We start from the raw sequence: 20,630 nt of genomic DNA on the forward strand, positions 1-20,630 counted from the left end.
GTAAGGCAATAAATCGCCAGAATGTTAGGAAAGGTATTGGCAAAGAAATTTAAGGAAATAATCACTAAATACTAAATTTTGAAAGTAGGGTTAAATGAAGTTACTGGTTAAATGACTAGCTTATATTAAACTTCGTTATGAAAAAAAAAATGACTTTCAGTAACCTCAGTGTAGCGTAATGCAAAATTTAGAGAAAGGCCAGCAATTCACTATTGATTATTGAAAGATTGAATTGAATTTACTTCGAGCAAATAAGCAACTGATTTTTACTTTATAACAACAATAAAATACATACCAGGTCAACAGAAGTTACTCTCTAAGTGTAACGTCTAGTAAGAAACAAAAACAACATATTATGTAGTAACGAGAAAATTATATGTATCATATTGTGTTATTGTATAAAATTATGTATTTTTTTTATTATTTATTTTTGAGAATATCTGCGTCGGCGAGTAATGAAACCGCCACAGACGATAAATGTCGAACAAAGATTAAAATAAGTAACTAGTATATAATACGTGACGAATAGCAATTTCTTTGTCTTCTTCATCTGGGAGTCGAACGAGTAAGATAGCCTGTGTCGTAGTAGCGAACGCTAGTGTAGCATTCTTTTGTCGAGACTAAGCAATGTACGCCATTACGTGTGAATTCACAAAGGTCTGTAATCACTGAGATATTTAAAGGTTTTAATAGAGTTGTTTAAATGAAAACTTGTATTATTTATTGTTAAGCTTGCTTGCATATTATCCCATCCTGTTGAGACATTTTTCAGTTATATAAATATTATCTGTGGTGCTGAGCTGCGTGGAGAACGAAGAGCCGCTGCCGGGGCGTATTTAAACGACTTACAATATAGTCGAGCATACCGCAAGGAAGCGGTAAAATAATAGTAAAATAATATTATTTCTTTTAGCTCCCAGACTGGCAGTGAAGATCAGCAGATTTTATGATGTGTTGCAGATTGACGCGGGCTGCTGATAGGATATAATTTACAGTGCAAATAATTTAATGTACCTTCAGAATCTGATAGGAATCTTGCTGTGCTCCGTTCTGATCTGGCAAACTTTATAGTGACAACGTATTTTTTAATGAGAGTCTCATGTTCTTGGGCTAGTCGTGGTATGAAATAGCATTTTAACGAGAAATAAAATCCACTGCGAACTTGTGTTTTTGAACGATCACACGGACTGTAACATCAGTGCTCATAACAAAGTAATTTCAACTTTTAATCACTATGAATTAGGGAAGGTATATTGATTCTTAGCATGAGTTGCAGTTACGAAAAATCGTTCCTTAAATTGTAGGCCAGATACAGAACAATTAGACTTCCATATATACATTTTATTCCGTTAAAGGGTAATGATGATAAAGAAAAGCAAAGCACAGCATTATTAACAGATATTTCGCGGCTCTTTTCGTATATGCGATACCAAAAACGCGAAACTGGCGCCCAACGTGGGGCCCGAACCCACGACCCTGAGATTAAGAGTCTCATGCTCTACCGACTGAGCTAGCCGGGCATGGACTCTGTAATATGCAACAATTATGTGATGTTTGCTGCCAGTAGTGATATGAGAACGACACTGGAGCATAAGCTAATCAAAAAACAAGCCCGTTCCGTGGAAAATCCGCTTTGTATATAACAATGCTTCAATTGAAGCCTGTGTACTTGGTACACGCCCTTGAATATTCATTACGCGATACGCGAATTAAGTCAACCAATGTGGAACCTACACTGTAGTCATATAGGAAAAATCATTAAAAATAATGCTAGTGCTAAATGAAGTATTTATTGATCAATATGCCCAAGTCAAGCTGTCATGCACATGGTAAAATCTGTTTGATAGATGGGTGATAACCAGGCAAGCTACACTGATAAGAAAATTAAAAAAATTCACAAAAGGGCTATATACGCCTAGTAACAATATGAAAAGTGTGTTGTGATAAGGTAAAAACAAATAGACGCCATGTAGATGAGAGTGAGTACGCGAAGAACAGTTAAAAGGTATTAAAAAATAAACTGTGTGCATAGACAATGGAGGAAAAGACGGAATATTGTGTGTAGCAGGGACAGAAAATGACTGTTGTATCTGCACCAATATATACGTCGATAAGTCTAGTGTTGAGTGACAGACTGTCCTAGTGCAGTGCTCAACGAACAATAGACAGTGTATAAAAACAGTAGTTATTGATCCGTTCGGAGTCGAGTTAAACGAACCTAGCTCGACGGGGACATTTAGTATGTGTGTTACGAAACATTTTCACGTGTTGAAAGACGCTCTGGCAGTGTACCAACCGTGGAGTGAGTGAAAATGTGTAGTACAATGTGCGTGTGACGAACCTTGAATACCAGTGTCACAATGCCACAAGAAACCTGTTATCACGCCAAACCATCCTGTGCATACCAGTGAAGCGACGGCTTACTGAACAATAAACGCTTTTAACAAGTTGCATCTTCTTCCACAGCTAGTAATCTGTGTCCTTAAAGACAGTACACCGTTGTGGAATGTTTGTTTCATGCACTACGAGGGGGAGCCATGTGGAGAAACCGAGACGAGTGCCGTGCCGCCAGCCAGCCGGTCGCGGTAAACCACTGCCACTCACCGACATCGGCGAATGGTTCGCCGCGGTTCGCGACTGCTTGGGCGCCACGTCAGCACGACGTCGCTGTTACTGAGAGCAGGTCGTCGAACCCAGCGGCCGTCGGCACGCGGCGTTCCAGACGACGCGACTCAACAATTGCTTCGCGCCGCCAGCTCCGTACAACATTGTTGTCATTCAAATGAACTACCAAATATGTGTTTAATGCACTAACATGAATAGGGTTTAGTGGACGCGAAATGACGTGACAAACATTTGTTTTTTTTTCTTGAGTTATTCAATACGGACCCAAAGTATTCATTGGTTCAGTGATATATAGATATAATATGTTTTCGTCATGTTAATGAAGTATACTCGCATGAATGCTAGACATTTTAAACCAATTGTCGCGAGTAAATGCAAGGACGATTCATGATACTACTGTAAAAATGTGTAATAAGTGACTTTCATTACAATCCAAAACACAAATATTATATGGGTAACAAAGAGACTAAAGGTTTAACATGCTCTCACAAATAGCCTTTGTTATATGTGAACATTGGATAGAATCTGAACTTTTTGTGATCAAACTGGGTATTAAAACAAACCAGACGAGATGACCATGGCTCCGGCGCAGTTTTCCCAGGTTTTCTGATCGCACGTAGCCCGAATGGGGGAGCCAAATAAATGTAATGACCCTGGGACTAGGTTTATGGTCACCTCGCAAAGTGTAAGAACAGTATAAAAAGTGTAATTAAACCTACAGTGTAAAGGAACTAAGAAGTTTAAAGTGAATGTTCTAACCAAGGTAACAGACAATAACCAAACAGACGTTAGTGGCAGCATATTGCCGAACATTCTTAACGTTAGTCAATTGCTGCCAGGGGGCATTGTAACGTCTAGTAAGAAACAAAAACAACATATTATGTAGTAACGAGAAAATTATATGTATCATATTGTGTTATTGTATAAAATTATGTATTTTTTTTATTATTTATTTTTGAGAATATCTGCGTCGGCGAGTAATGAAACCGCCACAGACGATAAATGTCGAATAAAGATTAAAATAAGTAACTAGTATATAATACGTGACGAATAGCAATTTCTTTGTCTTCTTCATCTGGGAGTCGAACGAGTAAGATATCCTGTGTCGTAGTAGCGAACGCTAGTGTAGCATTCTTTTGTCGAGACTAAGCAATGTACTCCATTACGTGTGAATTCACAAAGGTCTGTAATCACTGAGATATTTAAAGGTTTTAATAGAGTTGTTTAAATGAAAACTTGTATTATTTATTGTTAAGCTTGCTTGCATATTATCCCATCCTGTTGAGACATTTTTCAGTTATATAAATATTATCTGTGGTGCTGAGCTGCGTGGAGAACGAAGAGCCGCTGCCGCGGCGTATTTAAACGACTTACAATATAGTCGAGCATACCGCAAGGAAGCGGTAAAATAATAGTAAAATAATATTATTTCTTTTAGCTCCCAGACTGGCAGTGAAGATCAGCAGATTTTATGATGTGTTGCAGATTGACGCGGGCTGCTGATAGGATATAATTTACAGTGCAAATAATTTAATGTACCTTCAGAATCTGATAGGAATCTTGCTGTGCTCCGTTCTGATCTGGCAAACTTTATAGTGACAACGTATTTTTTAATGAGAGTCTCATGTTCTTGGGCTAGTCGTGGTATGAAATAGCATTTTAACGAGAAATAAAATCCACTGCGAACTTGTGTTTTTGAACGATCACACGGACTGTAACATCAGTGCTCATAACAAAGTAATTTCAACTTTTAATCACTATGAATTAGGGAAGGTATATTGATTCTTAGCATGAGTTGCAGTTACGAAAAATCGTTCCTTTAATTGTAGGCCAGATACAGAACAATAAGACTTCCATATATACATTTTATTCCGTTAAAGGGTAATGATGATAAAGAAAAGCAAAGCACAGCATTATTAACAGATATTTCGCGGCTCTTTTCGTATATGCGATACCAAAAACCCGAAATAAGCTGAATACAGAATAAATGGATTGAACACCGTTAATCTGGGCTGTACCTTTAGTTATTAGTTTTGACCGTGGACTATGACGTTACTTTAAGTGAATGAAGTTAATATTCAAAACTGCAAGTTAGTTAAGCCTCTGTTAAGCAATACAAGAATGAACAGTTACTGAGGCAAAAAATTTAGACTTAAATTGATTATTAGCAAACGTACAAAACTGGCAGCAATTTTCATATTTTTACGACAATCGGTGATTACATGAAAAGGGAAGGGACCCTGCTTGGTAATAATGTCTGAGGACAATGACAACACAGGTTCCCTACAAATTTTAACTATTGCAGGTTGTTATTCAAGTTAGTCATACTTTGTGTAAGAAATGCCACTGGGTAAAGCCCCTATAAGGTCAGCTATATTTTGTCACTTAACATTCTTACGATGCTGTAGTGTGGGGTTGACGAAGAACGTAGCAAAGATGCCGCTGTTGCTGCTGATTGAGAACCCCGAGTTGGCTCCACAGCAAAGATTAATTATGGGACAGGCAATATCTAGAATTGCAGCTTCCTCCGCTGGTCCACTCCTATCGTTCTCTCAATACTCGTAGACTAACGAATTAGGCGCGCATACACTGGCGCGAGCATATCTGCCCATCGCGTACGCGGGAGCACCCAACAAACACTTTCGCACTCTTTCAAGACCCAAGCTGCTCTGTCTCCTCTCTACTCGCGGCGCAACAGAGACTCTCCATACGCAGAGATGAACAACAGCACAGCTACTGCCATTTCGTCATTGCTATAGATGTATTACAATAAAGTTCCCTTGGCTACTGCCAAGCAATTTACAGTATCTACATTATAATTTCTATCAATTATATCATCATCATCATCATCATCATCATCATCATCATTTAAGAGTGATAATGCCTTTCAGCGTTCAGTCTGGAGCATAGTCCCCCTTATAAAATTCCTCCATGATCCCCTATTCAGTGCTAAAATTGGTGCCTCTTCTGATGTTAAGCCTAATACTTCATAGTCATTCTTACCCGAATCCAGGTAACTTCTCCTTGGTCTACCCCGACTCCTCATACCCTCTACTGCTTGGACTCAATTATATACAGTCATACATAACTACACTATTACTTATTAATATAGTTTCTGTGACAAAGCTTACATATTCCGAATCAGAAGTACAGTACAAGTTATCAACAGATATCAAACGCCGAAAAAGTTTTGGTGGTATTTTATCTGCAATGTCGGTGTTACAAACCCAACATGTTGCGTATCAGTGTAAATTTCTACCCATTAGCCTTTCAGTGATACACGTTTCACTGCCGTATCTGGTGTAACACCCTAATCAACCCCAAAACCCAATTAGGAAAGGCCATCATGATGTAAAGTGGGGAAAAGTTATCCTGACAGGTACGACAGCTTTGCCGATGATATAACACCAGAAGGTCTTGATAAACACCAACATTAAGCATTACAGAGTGTGTTTTGGTAGAAAGGAAGAAGAAAGAAAGGTCATCTTTAGTTATTTGCCAAACATCTAAGTAATAATTGCAAATTAATACCATGAAAGTTAAGTCCAAAGAAATGTTAGTCAGAGATAACTTTTATGTGGAAGGGAGTTGTAAACGCAACGAAGAAATTCAATGCGTCTACAATACTCATTCACGGAAAAGGTAAGTCGCTTGCTAGCTATCGTGTTATCAAGTCATACGAGAGCAGCTCTCGCCATAGCTGAGCGAACGGAGCGCGACGAGATTGTTTCACTTTCAAGAGTCGTTGTTGCGTGACGTAGACGCACGAATTTTGTGAACTGATATCCAGACTAGAGACTTGAACCGAAATAGTATACTGACTGTGTATACCGAGTAGTTGGACTTTATTAACGGACGTAGGCAATATTGGACACAACATTCATATAAGTGAACTTATAGAAAGGAATGGACAAAGTTTCAAAAGACTATAATACACGTTTAGTCTCGAGTAGGAGACATTTACACGAATACATGAAGAAGATACAATTACGCAGAGGGTTAAAGCTGTCGTAATTGTCACGGTACTTGAAACTAACAGAACTGCCAGTGAAAATTAACCGTTTGTGCGTGTGGCGTGATGTTTATAAAGTATTTAGCGAAAAGGAACAATAAAATTGTTAATCAAAAGTGGAAGTTCAACTTGTCGCCTCCACCTTCTATGAATATTTGGTAACTGTTCATCAAAAGTTACTGAACAGTGGCTATTTAACTCGAAAGTAGATTCGTGGACTGTGCATGGGGGCTTAATTAAATAATCAATTGAAAATGTTTTTTTTTTGTTTTGTTTTAGTAACTGTATGTCCGATTACGTAAGTCTCGTAATCGGTTGGCCCTGACTAGAATTGTTACGCTGTCTGACTGCAGAGAACAATGTAAGAAAATTTCAGTAAACACAGTTAATTAATTAAGTCCCCAGCAACTAAAAAACCAACAAAACCAATAAGCACAAAAGTAACTGTTCTGTATGTGGGAGTGTGACTCAACGTCCACATCTGGCACGGTTCTTCTCAAACAAGACAAGAATTCTTAAATACCAATTATACCGACGTGACAAAAGAAATTTAGAAAAACTATAATTACGCAAGAAAACCAAAATTCACTCTAATACAAGAACACGAGCCAGATGCTTTGTTGACTGAACCTGTAGTGACACATTATTTCAGATACACAACTAATAAAGGAACATTATAAATTTTACCTTCATATATATTGACGAAATGCACTCATTACAATAACATCTGCTATCTCTCCCATCAAATAACTGCATAAGACATGGAACTATACTCTTTACTACAACATCTTGCTCCAACTTCACAACAACCACGAGCTCTCGACAAAACTGTCCTCTACGATCTCTTCACAAGCACTGACTGCCACGAACTCTTAACACGCACTGGCTTCTACAATCTCATAACAAGCACTCTGGAGGCGGCTTCATAGTACTCTTTGGCGCACTCTCTGGCGCAGTGTAGCCACCTTTCATATGCCCCTCCTCCACAGGCCAGAATTTGATGGTATTTTTGCCAGCATTGGTGGTGAAAATACCACCAAATTCGTCCAGAAAAATACAGACAAAAATAAAAGATAATATTAATACCTAAATATCACATAATTAGTTAAAAAAAATTTTTTTTTTTTTTTTGGCTTTGCACTGACCTTTCACTAACCTAATATATGAAATACAGTAAGCAATACAACTTCTTTTCATGCATGTGGCTTTACATAGTAGTTTACACAATACACAAAAAAATCAGTTTATACAAATGTTCACATAAAATGCTTTCAATGATTAGTTTATGCAAAAAAAGAACACCAACAGGTAACATCTTCTCAGTAAAAGCAGTCCATCAGTGGCACCCAGTAAAGTTTAGCAGGTACACCCAGCAACAAGTCACATTAATTCAGTAGAAGCAGTTCATCAGTGGCACCCAGCAATGTTGAGTAGGTGCAGACAGCAACAAGTGACATTATTTCAGTAGAAGCAGTCCATCAGTTGCACCCAGCAATGTTGAGCAGGTGCAGACACCAACAAGTGACACCATTTCAGTAGGAGTAGTCCATCAGTTGCACCCAGCAATGTTGAGTAGGTGCAGACACCAACAAGTGACTTCATTTCAGTAAAAACAGTTCATCAGTTGCACCCAGCAATGTTGAGCAGGTGCAGACACCAACAAGTGACACCATTTCAGTAGGAGTAGTCCATCAGTTGCACCCAGCAATGTTGAGCAGGTGCAAACACCAACAAGTGATATCATTTCAGTAGAAGCAGTCCATCAGTGGCACCCAGCAATGTTGAGTAGGTGCAGACAGCAACAGGGGACATCTTTTTAGTAAAAGCAGTACATTAGTGGCATCAGCAATGTTGATCAGGTGCACACAGCAACAGGGGACACCTTTTCAGTAGAAGCAGTACATTAGTGGCATCAGCAATGTTGATCAGGTGCACACAGCAACAGGGGACACCTTTTCAGTAGAAGCAGTCCATCAGTGGCACCCAGCAATATTGAGTAGGTGCAGACACCAACAAGTCTCATCTCTCAGCAGAAGCAGTTCCATAAAACTCACAAGCACTGATCACACTGTTTATCAGAGTTTATGAGCAGAAATTAAACATGTCCTAGTGGCTCCAATCATGTAGAAAAGGTACAGGTAACAGTCCATAATTTTTTTTTTTTTTTTTTTTTTCAATCACTGATCACACAGTTCATCAGCAGAAATTAAACACGACCAAATGTCACACATCATGTTGAAAAGTGCAGGTAACAGTTCAGAATATTTATCTTCACTAATCAGACAGTTCAGGCATGAACAATAGTTTGAATGCACATACAAATGCTTTTACAGTAACATACAAATCATAACAAACACACAAATGATGTCAGATAATTGTCCTATTAACTATTACAATACACAAATACCAGTAAACCTATAATATTCATGGGTGTCAGTGCAAGCCACTACAAACAATAAAATAATGTTTAGGAGATAGGTGGGTAGGATTAGGAAAGGAAAACACACAGAACACACTCACTCATCTCTCATCCACATTAAGTACTACTGTGTAACTGAATAGTGTTAATTCTGTAAATGAAATTCTGTCTAAATCTGATGTTCATCATGTGTATCAAGTAGTACTGGCAGCAATGTATAACAGTCAATAATAGTTAGGTCAACGTCATAGTCATCATGTCAAGACCAATGTTTGCCAAGCCAGATCAAAATGTACTGTTGCTGAACAACTGTCAGTGAGCCAAGATATGCAATTACTTCCTCTCTCCAAAAAAAGTATATACTGCTTAGTGATTTAACAAAGTGTGTGTATAGACTATCTTCCTTCTATTTTAGTGTTCTAGTCTGCTATCTTCATCCTCCTTGTTCCATAAGACCAACAAAAAAAATATGCTCCTCACTTACTTTACCTCTTATACACCAAAACTCCAATAATCAACAACTTAATCTCAATAATACCTCAATAATACCTCTTCAATACGTCTTATCATCAATATCATTTACCTTACCTCTCATCAACTTCATATAATCTCTATACCTCAATAATACGTCGATAAATGTGAACCTTATTGCCAATATCATCTCACTTCCAACACAACTCTTTCCTCTAGTCAGTCTCCTCGAACAAGTACAGATAAAATACTAATGCAACTTCAATTCAGCATCCCATACAATCCGAAGACACAGTGTCAACACACAACCTCTGTGTAATCCATCTGACCCAAATTTTCTACTCATTATCACATAATCTCAATACGTCACTAATACTTCTTCAATACGTCGATACATAATGCAACTTCAATTCAGTATCCCATACAATCCGAAGACACAGTGTCCACACACAACCTCTGTGTAATCCATCTGACCCAAATTTTTTACTCATTATAAATTATAAGATACATTGTGGTTCCTTGTCCATCATTAAATAAAAGAAATGCATACCTGACCTCTAACAGACTTAGTTCGAATAACTCTCAGTAATTAAGTACGATTACGGAGTGTGAATAATCATAATGTTTCACAGTGTGTACCCACTTCAAGAATCATGGCAAACAGAAGCAAACATGTGGAGTATTTTTGTGTCAAGTGTCACTTCCTATTTCAATTGCTCACGAAAAATGCAGTGTAATAACTGTCAATGGTCTAAACCTAGTTTTGGTCTGTCATGTCGTTAGCCTCCTTCCTATTAGCATAAATTTATACAGCTTCTATAAAACCTCAGCTCATGTGACTTCTATGACTTTCTTGTACTAATGTCGTTCGTCGAATTATAGCAGTTAATTTTCTTATCTTAAAACTATAAGGCACTGAGCGTAAGCAAAACTTGCAATAGCGAGTAAATAGACCAGTAAAGAACAGAATGTCAACAAGTGGATGCAGCACAATTCCTACAACGAGGCTCTGCCAAGCGAACAATCTATAATTAATCCAATAGTGTGACCTAAACTCTATGTTTATACACAGTACATCAGCATTGCTATACACCAAATTAAAGAGCAGTTATGGCAACAAAACAGAAATGTGTAAATATGTAATCCATACAAAAAGCAGCAAACATATATCTTACGTAATAAACAAGTCATTAGCATCATATCAGCCTAAGCAAATAAATGTTCATATGTAATCTTAGCAAGTAAACATGGAGGCGCAAGCAGATAAATCACAAAGTATAACTTACATACATAACCACAGTCAGCACAATTAATCAGATGACAATTATAATTTAAATAAATAAGCACAGCAGGCACATAATTAAAAAAATAGGACATCAGTGAAAAAGCAGCGCAGCCAAGCGATGCATAATATACACAAGTTACAACCCAGTTCATTAATAATCATTGTCAAAATCAGTTAACGTACGCAAGCACGTCGCTTCACAAGTAAATTCATAGAACCTGAAATTAGCACAAAGTATGAATCACGTAATCGCGAGCAGCAAATTACGTCTAAAGTACGTACCTAAGTGGAAATATGTTACCTGAAAAATGAACTCAATTAATAGTTACCTTCTTAGTTTATTAGTTTCTTCTTGTAAATTACATTCTTCCTGAAAATTTCTCGATAGCAGGTCGTCTTAACGTCGGACACGCACAGAATTTACCTGAAGTTCTTAAATACTTTATACAACCGTATCCTGCAAAATACTAAATGTTAATAACAGAATTCATCAAGTCACTATAGCTTTATACAGAATTTAGTCGGAGAAATTAGACTGTGTGTTTGTTTACGGCTGTCAGTGCATTCGCACTGAGCGCTCGATCAGCTGTAGGCGCGTGACGTAGGAAGCAATTGTTCGCGGTCAACGACTGCCTTGTGCGGCGCGCAGACTCGACTGTTGCTTTGAGTATGTGCCGCCGCCAAAACACAGCGCGGTATCCTTGTACTCTCCGCATGTTTACATCTAGCTGTTAGTTCTCCAAAGTATGTCATTCCACAAAAATTTTAACGTTTGATATATGATGTATTCCTTTAGAGCGTCGAGATTTAAGAGTTTCTACTTCAACAGTGTTATCATGAATAATTTTGCGAATTCTATATGGACCGTTATAAAGCAGAAAAAATTTGCGACACAAGCCTTTTCCTTTGTGCGACAAACGATGAGACTTAATTAACACTTTTTGACCAACTGACAAGATTTTTGAACGACCAGGACGCTTAGCTGATTTCTCTCTTCTAGCAGCCGCAGACGCAATATTTCGTAGGGCCATGTTCACAACTTCAGAATGCCGTAGTTTCCGTGAAGGCGGAAAAGGAACGATTTCAGAAATGCGATTTGTTGGTACTTTATTTTTTAATATCAATAGAGGCGGTAAAGAAGTTGAGTCATTAGGAAGTTCATTCAGAATGTTTTGAAAAATATGAAGATACTGATCCCAAGTTCTGTGATTCTGATGACAATAAAGACGGCACAATTTATTGATTTCCTTCATCCATCTCTCTGAAGCATTAGATTGAGGGTGAAAAAGTGAAATGAAAATTGGTTTGATTTTACGACGCCGTAGAGTGCGAAGCCAAATTTTAGAACGAAACTGTGATCCATTATCTGATATAACCTTATCAACATGACCAACTTCTTTAAGAAAATGTTTGATAAAAGCGTTAGATACTGAACGAGCTGTTGCTTTGCGTAACGGTGTAAAACACACATATTTTGACGTCAACTCCACTGCTACGAAAATGTACGCAAAACCATTAGTAGATCGAACCACTGGACCGAACAAATCGACTGCAGCCATCTCCTTTAATTTCGCTGGAATGATGGGAAACAACGGTGCTCTGTGAGAAATCGTTGGAGGCTTAGCCATTTGACATAACTTACATTTGGCAAGAACAGATCGAATACGTTTTTCCATATTACTGAAGTAACAATTTTCTCGTAATTTATGAAAGCATTTTCGGGGACCAAAGTGTGCATAACTGAGATGCGTATACCAAATCAATTTATTGACCCACTCATCAGGAATACAAACTAACCAAACGGAGTTGTCGACCGATTTTCGTTTAAAAAGAATGTCATTGCGAACTAAATAATGCTGTCTAATCGCTACGCTTTCCTTTCTCCTCCACTTCTCCTTAATGTCCTTCCAGATTGGATCCTTATTTTGCTCCTTAGCGATGTCCTGGAGCGAAGACGAAATAAAGTTCTCAAACGCAACACCTTGAATATACATCAAACAATAATTGTCTTCCTTGCAGTCCTCTTCAGCACTTTGTTTCAAACCCATAGGTGCACGTGATAAAGCATCGGCAACAATATTTGAAGAACCCTGTATGTAAACAATACTAAAGTCAAATTCCTGTAGGTACAGCGCCCATCGTGACAATCTGCCATGAGTTAATTTCGTTGACATAAGAAATTCCAGAGCTCGATGATCGGTGTAAACCTTAGTATGTCTGCCAAACAAAAATGTGCGAAATTTTGTGAAAGCCCAAACAACCGCCAAAGCTTCAAGTTCCGTAATCGAATAATTCTTTTCTGATTTAGAAAGAACACGACTTCCAAATGCAATCGTCTTCTGTACTACAACGCCGTTTTCTTCTATCTCTTGAAATAAATGTGCACCTAGGCCCTTGTATGATGAGTCCGTTGCCAAACAAAATTCTTTAGATAAATCCGGATGTGAAAGAAGTGGAGCAGCAACTAAAGCATCACGAAGCTGTTCAAATTCTGACTGAGCTTCCTCATCCCAGCACCAATTAGATTTCTTTCCAGATAGTTCACATAAGCGAGGTGTGGCCAAATCGTCCAATTTAACAAAGCGTCGAAGAAAATTACAGACACCAAGGAAACTACGAACATCACGTTTTGTAGCAGGAACAGCATAATTACGAATAGCATCTAATTTCTCTGGATCAGGGAGAATACCTTCTGTAGAAATAATGTGGCCGAGAAATTTCACCTGAGAACGACCAAATTCAGATTTTTCCAAGTTCACTGTCATGCCAACTTTTGCAAAGATACGTAATAATGAGTCCAAAATTTTGTTGTGCTCACTCCAAGAACGTTTAGCAATAAGAATGTCGTCAACATAAGAAGTAATATTGTCACGAAGATAAACAGGTAAAATTTCATTTAAGCTACGAATGAATGCTGCTGAAGATACAGTAAGTCCAAACGGTAATTTCCGAAATTGGTAACAGTTACCAAAAGCTAAAAAGGCAGTATATTTTCTACAATCAGGGTGGAGTTCTATTTGCCAAAAACTTGCGCGCATGTCAATCGTGGACAAAACTTTAATTCCATGGAAATGTTGAAGAAGTTCATCTAAATTTTGTGGGCGGTCAGTTTCAGGAATGATGATGTTATTTATTTGTCTGGAATCCAGAACCAGACGAATTGACCCATCCTTTTTAAGAACAACGTGTAATGGGCTAGTATAAGGACTGACTGCAGGCTCAATAATGCCCTGATCTAACATGTACTGAAGTTCATTCTTAACCTTGTCTCTGTAAGCCAAAGGAATAGCGTACGTTTTTCCGCGAAATGGTGTGTGTTCTTTTACTTTAAATAAATATTGTACGCCTTGTATAGTTCCTGTGTGATGACTAAACACTGTAGCATGTGAAGTCATAATGTGGTGCAGCTCTTCTCTTGCAACGTCATCTGGCACTTCAGCTTTCTTAACCTTTTCATTAATTAATTCTTCGCTATTAATTATATCATCCATCACGTCTTTGTATCTATTGTCATTATCATGAATAAACACACTGTCATCATAATGCTCAACGAAAACATCAGAAGTAAGAAACCTTAAACATTTTGTATCTGACTCAGATCTTGTTAAACACTCGAAGAATTTTAGACATTTCGGCATTCCAGCAACAGTCAAATTTACACTTCCTTCTTTAAAGTTCAAAATTGCCTTATGTGCGTTAAGAAACTCCATACCTAATATAATTTGTGTACTGAGTAATGGAACAATGATAAAATTAGCAGAAAATTCGTATCCTTGACAAATGAAATTTAAATTGGTCTGTTGTTTGACCTCCACACTTTTTCCAGAAATCGCACCTCGAATTGTAGTTTTAGAAATAGGTAACACAGGACAAGCGATAGTTCTTACACATATACGAAAAACTGATTCACTAATGACATTCAATGGGCTCCCAGAATCTAATACTGCAGTGAACTTATTCTTACCCACACATACTTCAATAACAGGGTGTAAAAATGCGTCTACATTATTTTCCTTTTCGTCTAATAAAATGTCTCTCATGTCTTCCAGGCGTACGTAGTGTAAAGTCGTAGTGTCATTACTTTCTGAGCCGTCTATATTGCTGCCAGAAGCCGAAGCTACAAGTCATTGTCGATTGTTTGCGTCACGTCTTTGATTATTCGCGTCATTTCGCGGATCAATTTCAACGATTTGTACTTGTCTCTCAGACGTTCTGTCACGTGGAGGATGCCAATTAGGTCCCTCCTGTCTGCTAGATGCAAATTCTGGGTTGTGTCTGTTATTAAAATTTCTATTTTCCTGTCTGTCTGCATAACTACTTCTTGTATAATTTCGACTGTCACTTCTGAAATTATTATTGTACCTACTACCCTGGTTATTTCTGTAGTAAGAATTTCTATTACTGTATGAATGATTTCTGTCCTGATGATACCGATTACTGTTTCCGTATGATTGATCATTCCGATACGAATTACCGTTGTTATAGTTGTCTGTGTAATTTCTGTTAGAACGTCTGTTATTGTCATAGGGCTGGTATCTATTGTCGTGTCTGTTACGTCTGTCATTCTCAAAATTACCCATATAACGCCCGTTCCGACCACTATCACTTTTCTCTGAAAGTCTATTGTAATTACTGTTACTGAAAAAGTTACAAGAGGTCCCGTCGTCGTTGTCATACTCCAGTTCTTGCAACAAAGTCTTAAAAGTCTCAATGTCATCTTTACATCTTCCGGCCAAAGCAATTTGTCTTATGGATTGTGGCAACTTAGTTAAACAAATGCGAATTAATTCAGTCGGGCTATAAGGGTTGGACAGGAACTGATTCTTTCGAATCATGTCTTCAAAGTACTCTGCCGGCGTGCGGAACTCAGACTGTTTGAAATTACGCTGCATAATAAGACTGTGTTTGACTCTGTCTTGCGTGTTTTCGGACCAATATGCCGATAGAAATGCATGATAAAAATCATTTAGATTATTACAATCTCTAATGAGTGCGCGCATCCGCGTCGCTGGTTCGTTTTCTAAATATCCACACATAAATTCCAGTTTGTGACTTAGTGGCCAATTTGGTGGAAGTGCGTACATAAATTGATCTAACCATGCACATGGATGTATGTCATTCTTAGAATTGCGGAAGATCTTAAATTTCCGGACAGTCAAAAAGTGTTTATAATCAAAGTTTTCGCCTCGTGGCGACAAAGACCTACCGCGTCTGTCCCGGTCCGAATGTCGATTATTGTAAAGTTCGCGCGCCTGGCGCTCTCTTGTTGCATCCCGTAAATGAAACAAATTATTTTCTTCAAACCCCTCTGCTACCTGTGATTCCAAATTTCTTCTGCTATCTTTTCCTACAATTTCCCCTTCGATCTGCTTGACTTGCTTTCGTAATGCCTCAAATTCCCTTTTCACGCGTTCATTAAATTTTCCCTGATTCTCAACATGCTTATTTATGTTCTGATACTCTTCGGTTTCTGCAAATGGTAATGGGGCTGTATCATCCGAATCTCTGTCCCCATGTAAACTAAGATTTGTCAGTTTATCTGAAATTTCCTCAACTCTTTCCGATAAGTCACCTAATTGTTCTTTCTGTTTATTTACGTCTTCCGTAAGTGTCGCGACTCGGGTTTCAGTATTGTCACATTTGGTAGCTAGCTGTTCATATTGTTGTGTTAGGTTATTTAATCTGTCATTTGGTACGGATTCCTCGATTCTTTCAAATATTTCTTTCTTATCGTTTGCACGTTGTAAATTTAACTCTGAAAATTTTTGTACTATCACGCGATCTCTTTCTTCCTGTTCTCTATCCTGTTCCCTTTGTCTGATTTCTACTGCAATTAATCTATTATTGTGAGAATTCAGAATCGGTTTTACTTCTTCCCTGATTTCTTTCTTTAATTCATCTTTCATATTTTTGAAACATGTCCCTATTCGTGAATCTATCCGTGTTTCCAAAGTTCCCATCTCTGTTTTAAATTCAGATCCTAACCGAGTTTCCATTGTTCCCATCCGTGTTTCCATTGTTCCCATTTGTGTTTTAATTGTTCCCATCTCAGTTTTAATTGTTCCTATCTCTGTTTTTAATTCAGATTGAAAATTTAATATTACACTCATCAACTGCTCCATATTAAATTGTTCAGAATTCTTTTCGCCCCTAACATCTCCCGCAAAACTAACTTCCTTCGTCACAGCTGTAAGGCTATCTGTGTTCGATACTATTTCAGAATCTTCTGTCGTTAATCTCCGATTCTGTGAATTTTCCGATTGAGAAAAATTTTGAAATGGTTCCGGACTGTCTTCCCGACTTATTACATTGTTTTCCACTTCATTATCCATCATACAGTTTTCCTCTGTTGGCGAGTTCGCCATGTCAACAATTTCGTCCTCACTATTCATCATTTTTGCCTTTTTCATTGATCGCGTAATCATTTACAAAATATACGAAAGATTCGTCACTGTACGAAAATCACACACAATGACCCCTTATCTCCAACAATACTATTCACACGCAATGTCTCCCTCAAACACGATCAATCGAACAATTGAAATAATTGCACAGATTGTCAAACGCGTATACAAGGCAATAAAAATTAAATTTTGAAAAATACCATTAGAAGAATGCCAATTACCAAATCTACACATTCAATACAGACTACAATTACTGAACTACAAATTACTACAACAATACTACAGTCTACAATTTTCACAATCAGAAGAATCCAAGGGACGATCCGAAGCAGCGGTCGCCACGTGCATGGGGGCTTAATTAAATAATCAATTGAAAATGTTCTTTTTTTGTTTTGTTTTAGTAACTGTATGTCCGATTACGTAAGTCTCGTAATCGGTTGGCCCTGACTAGAATTGTTACGCTATCTGACTGCAGAGAACAATGTAAGAAAATTTCAGTAAACACAGTTAATTAATTAAGTCCCCAGCAACTAAAAAACCAACAAAACCAATAAGCACAAAAGTAACTGTTCTGTATGTGGGAGTGTGACTCAACGTCCACATCTGGCACGGTTCTTCTCAAACAAGACAAGAATTCTTAAATACCAATTATACCGACGTGACAAAAGAAATTTAGAAAAACTATAATTACGCAAGAAAACCAAAATTCACTCTAATACAAGAACACGAGCCAGATGCTTTGTTGACTGAACCTGTAGTGACACATTATTTCAGATACACAACTAATAAAGGAACATTATAAATTTTACCTTCATATATATTGACGAAATGCACTCATTACAATAACATCTGCTATCTCTCCCATCAAATAACTGCATAAGACATGGAACTATACTCTTTACTACAACATCTTGCTCCAACTTCACAACAACCACGAGCTCTCGACAAAACTGTCCTCTACGATCTCTTCACAAGCACTGACTGCCACGAACTCTTAACACGCACTGGCTTCTACAATCTCATAACAAGCACTCTGGAGGCGGCTTCATAGTACTCTTTGGCGCACTCTCTGGCGCAGTGTAGCCACCTTTCAACTGTTAGTTGTGCAAGGAAGGTTTGGACATACATAATATTACCATGCAAGCTAATTAAGACTTTGTTAAAGAGTATCTGTGGATCTCGCGTCATATAGAGCGAACAATTTTACTTAGCAACGAACAAACAACAACCAATACGATCTGCAATTGATTTTTTTCCCTCACTTTTGGTGATGTGGACGATGCGCATGAGGGAAGATTCGTCAATTACTGCACTAAAGTGTTAACCGGGCACATAATAATTCAACTTCAAACCATAAGAGGCAATTAGAGTGCGCAGTTCGCATTAATAAGGAAACTGTGCGGACTCGCAATCAAACTTTAATCATTACGCGAGGAACGATTCCTTAAGAGCTTTTTCAGATCTTGTCTCTCGTTAACCGACGGAGACATCCATCACCGCGCATCGCGCCTCGACTCCACCGACCGAGGTGTAGCAGTAACAGCTCCACGGCGTCGACAACCCCAATATGTTGCGTATCAGTGTAAATTTCTACCCATTAGCCTTTCAGTGATACAAGTGTCGCTGTCGTATCTGGATTAGAACCTAAACCATAGTCACTAAAATTTTTGACAGCCAGATATAAATTTCACACAATGTCCAGACTTTGCAGACCTGTAACTTTGTTCACAGTTATCATATACATCTGCAAACTCGTGGTTTTCGATCTCTTATCTGGATCACTGAAAGCACAAAGTTTAAACGAAACCTGGGTGGGTCTGATTGAGCATTGTGTTGAAATGGTATGGAATTATCCTATGATGGAACGACGGCGTTTAAGTTCTCTTTCCCATAAGCCTCATCATGTCCACTATGGTGATAAAGTGAAAGATGCTGTCAACAAAGTTTACGCCTATTTCTTAGCGTTCGAGTGAGCTGTCGAAATATCTGGCAAGTATTTGCTACCTAAATGAACGGAGGCAGCATAATGCTGAGATCCATCTGCTTCGTCGACCAGAAGGTTATTGCTCCAGACAGCGCAGCCGGCTGTTTAGCAACTAATCACAAACTAATAATGCTGCCAGCGACGTGCTGTGACTGCAGGCAATCTCATCTGCAATATCGCCGGTGCTGCCTTCCGCACGAATTGTAGCACGCACAGTAACGACTAACAAGCAGCAGCACAAACAATTCACCAAATAGAGAACCAAACATCGCTGCAAAGAAAAGAAAAAAAAATCGTGTATGCGCTATAGCATCACCTGGGGCGTATCAGCAAATAATCAAAGACAGATATTACTGTTTTATGACAGACTAGCCGAGTAGTATTTATTTCAATTGCAGTAGTCTATCTCCTCTGTCCCTGTCCACCTTCTCCGTCCTCCCCCTCTCTCTGTCAGTCTCCTTCTCCACCCTCTCTTTCCCCACCTCCTCCACCCCAACTCTCTGTCCATCTCCTCCCGCTCCTATCTCTGTTCGTCTGGTACTCCCTCCTGTCTCTGTCCACCTCCTCCATCTCTTCTCTCGCTCTACGTCTTCTTTCCTTTCTTTTGCTTTCTATTTCCACCTCCTCTTACCGCCCCCTCTGCCCATCTCCCCCTCTTCCCTTCTTCTGCCCATGTCCTCCTCTTCCCTTTCTCTGTGTCGTACAGTGAAACAATTTTGTAGTCATATTCAGCGCCATATGCGAATACTGTCTGCTAAACGTATTCCGAATGAATTAGTAACAAAGAAGTAGTAAATTTAAAAGTCATAACGTAAAGAAAGATGAGCCATTTTCACTGCATGGTGAAAATGTAGGAAGCGATAAACCTTTTTTTCCTTTCATCATTTTGTGCGAGTTGTAAACACGGAAAGTTTCGTAAATGATTGAAATTATGTGTGAAGTATGTTGCAGGCCACTCAACGCTCTCGTTTTCATATAATGGGTGAATAAAATCTGAGTATTCGCACGTTTCTTAGCAAGTTTGGTTGAAACAGGTCGAGTGGTTTCGGAGGCGACGTGGAACACTTTTATAATATGTGTGCATCTGTTTTTTTTTTTTTTTTTCGTGATATAGTTATGATGAAATGAAGCTTGTACGGTGCCCATAGCTATAATTAAGTTACCTGTGACAGGTCAATAAAATTAGTCCAGTAGCTCTGCAGATAAACAGAAAAACACTACGGTTTTACAGTCTTGTTATTAATACGAATGCATTTTCGCAGATGAGGCGTGCCCTGTTGCTATCATTATTTATTTCGCTGAGGGGGATTAGCCTGCCATATTCATTTGTCTTGCTGGATCCGTGCGGTTAGTCTGGGCGCAAACTCAGACGCGTATAGCACATGTGACGTGACACGACGCTACAGCGCGACACACACGTGCCGCACGAG

General features: G+C 38.5%; 1 non-coding gene across 1 annotated transcript; it reads right to left on the reverse strand.

Annotated features, from left to right (window-relative positions):
- Positions 1–1,447: 1,447 nt before the first annotated feature.
- Positions 1,448–1,520, reverse strand: Trnak-cuu (transfer RNA lysine (anticodon CUU)). The gene has a single exon. It is a non-coding gene; the product is annotated as a tRNA-Lys (tRNA).
- Positions 1,521–20,630: the final 19,110 nt, after the last annotated feature.

This window comes from Schistocerca serialis, chromosome 5 (genome assembly GCF_023864345.2).
Source record: "Schistocerca serialis cubense isolate TAMUIC-IGC-003099 chromosome 5, iqSchSeri2.2, whole genome shotgun sequence".
Classification (NCBI taxonomy): Eukaryota; Metazoa; Arthropoda; class Insecta; order Orthoptera; family Acrididae; genus Schistocerca; species Schistocerca serialis.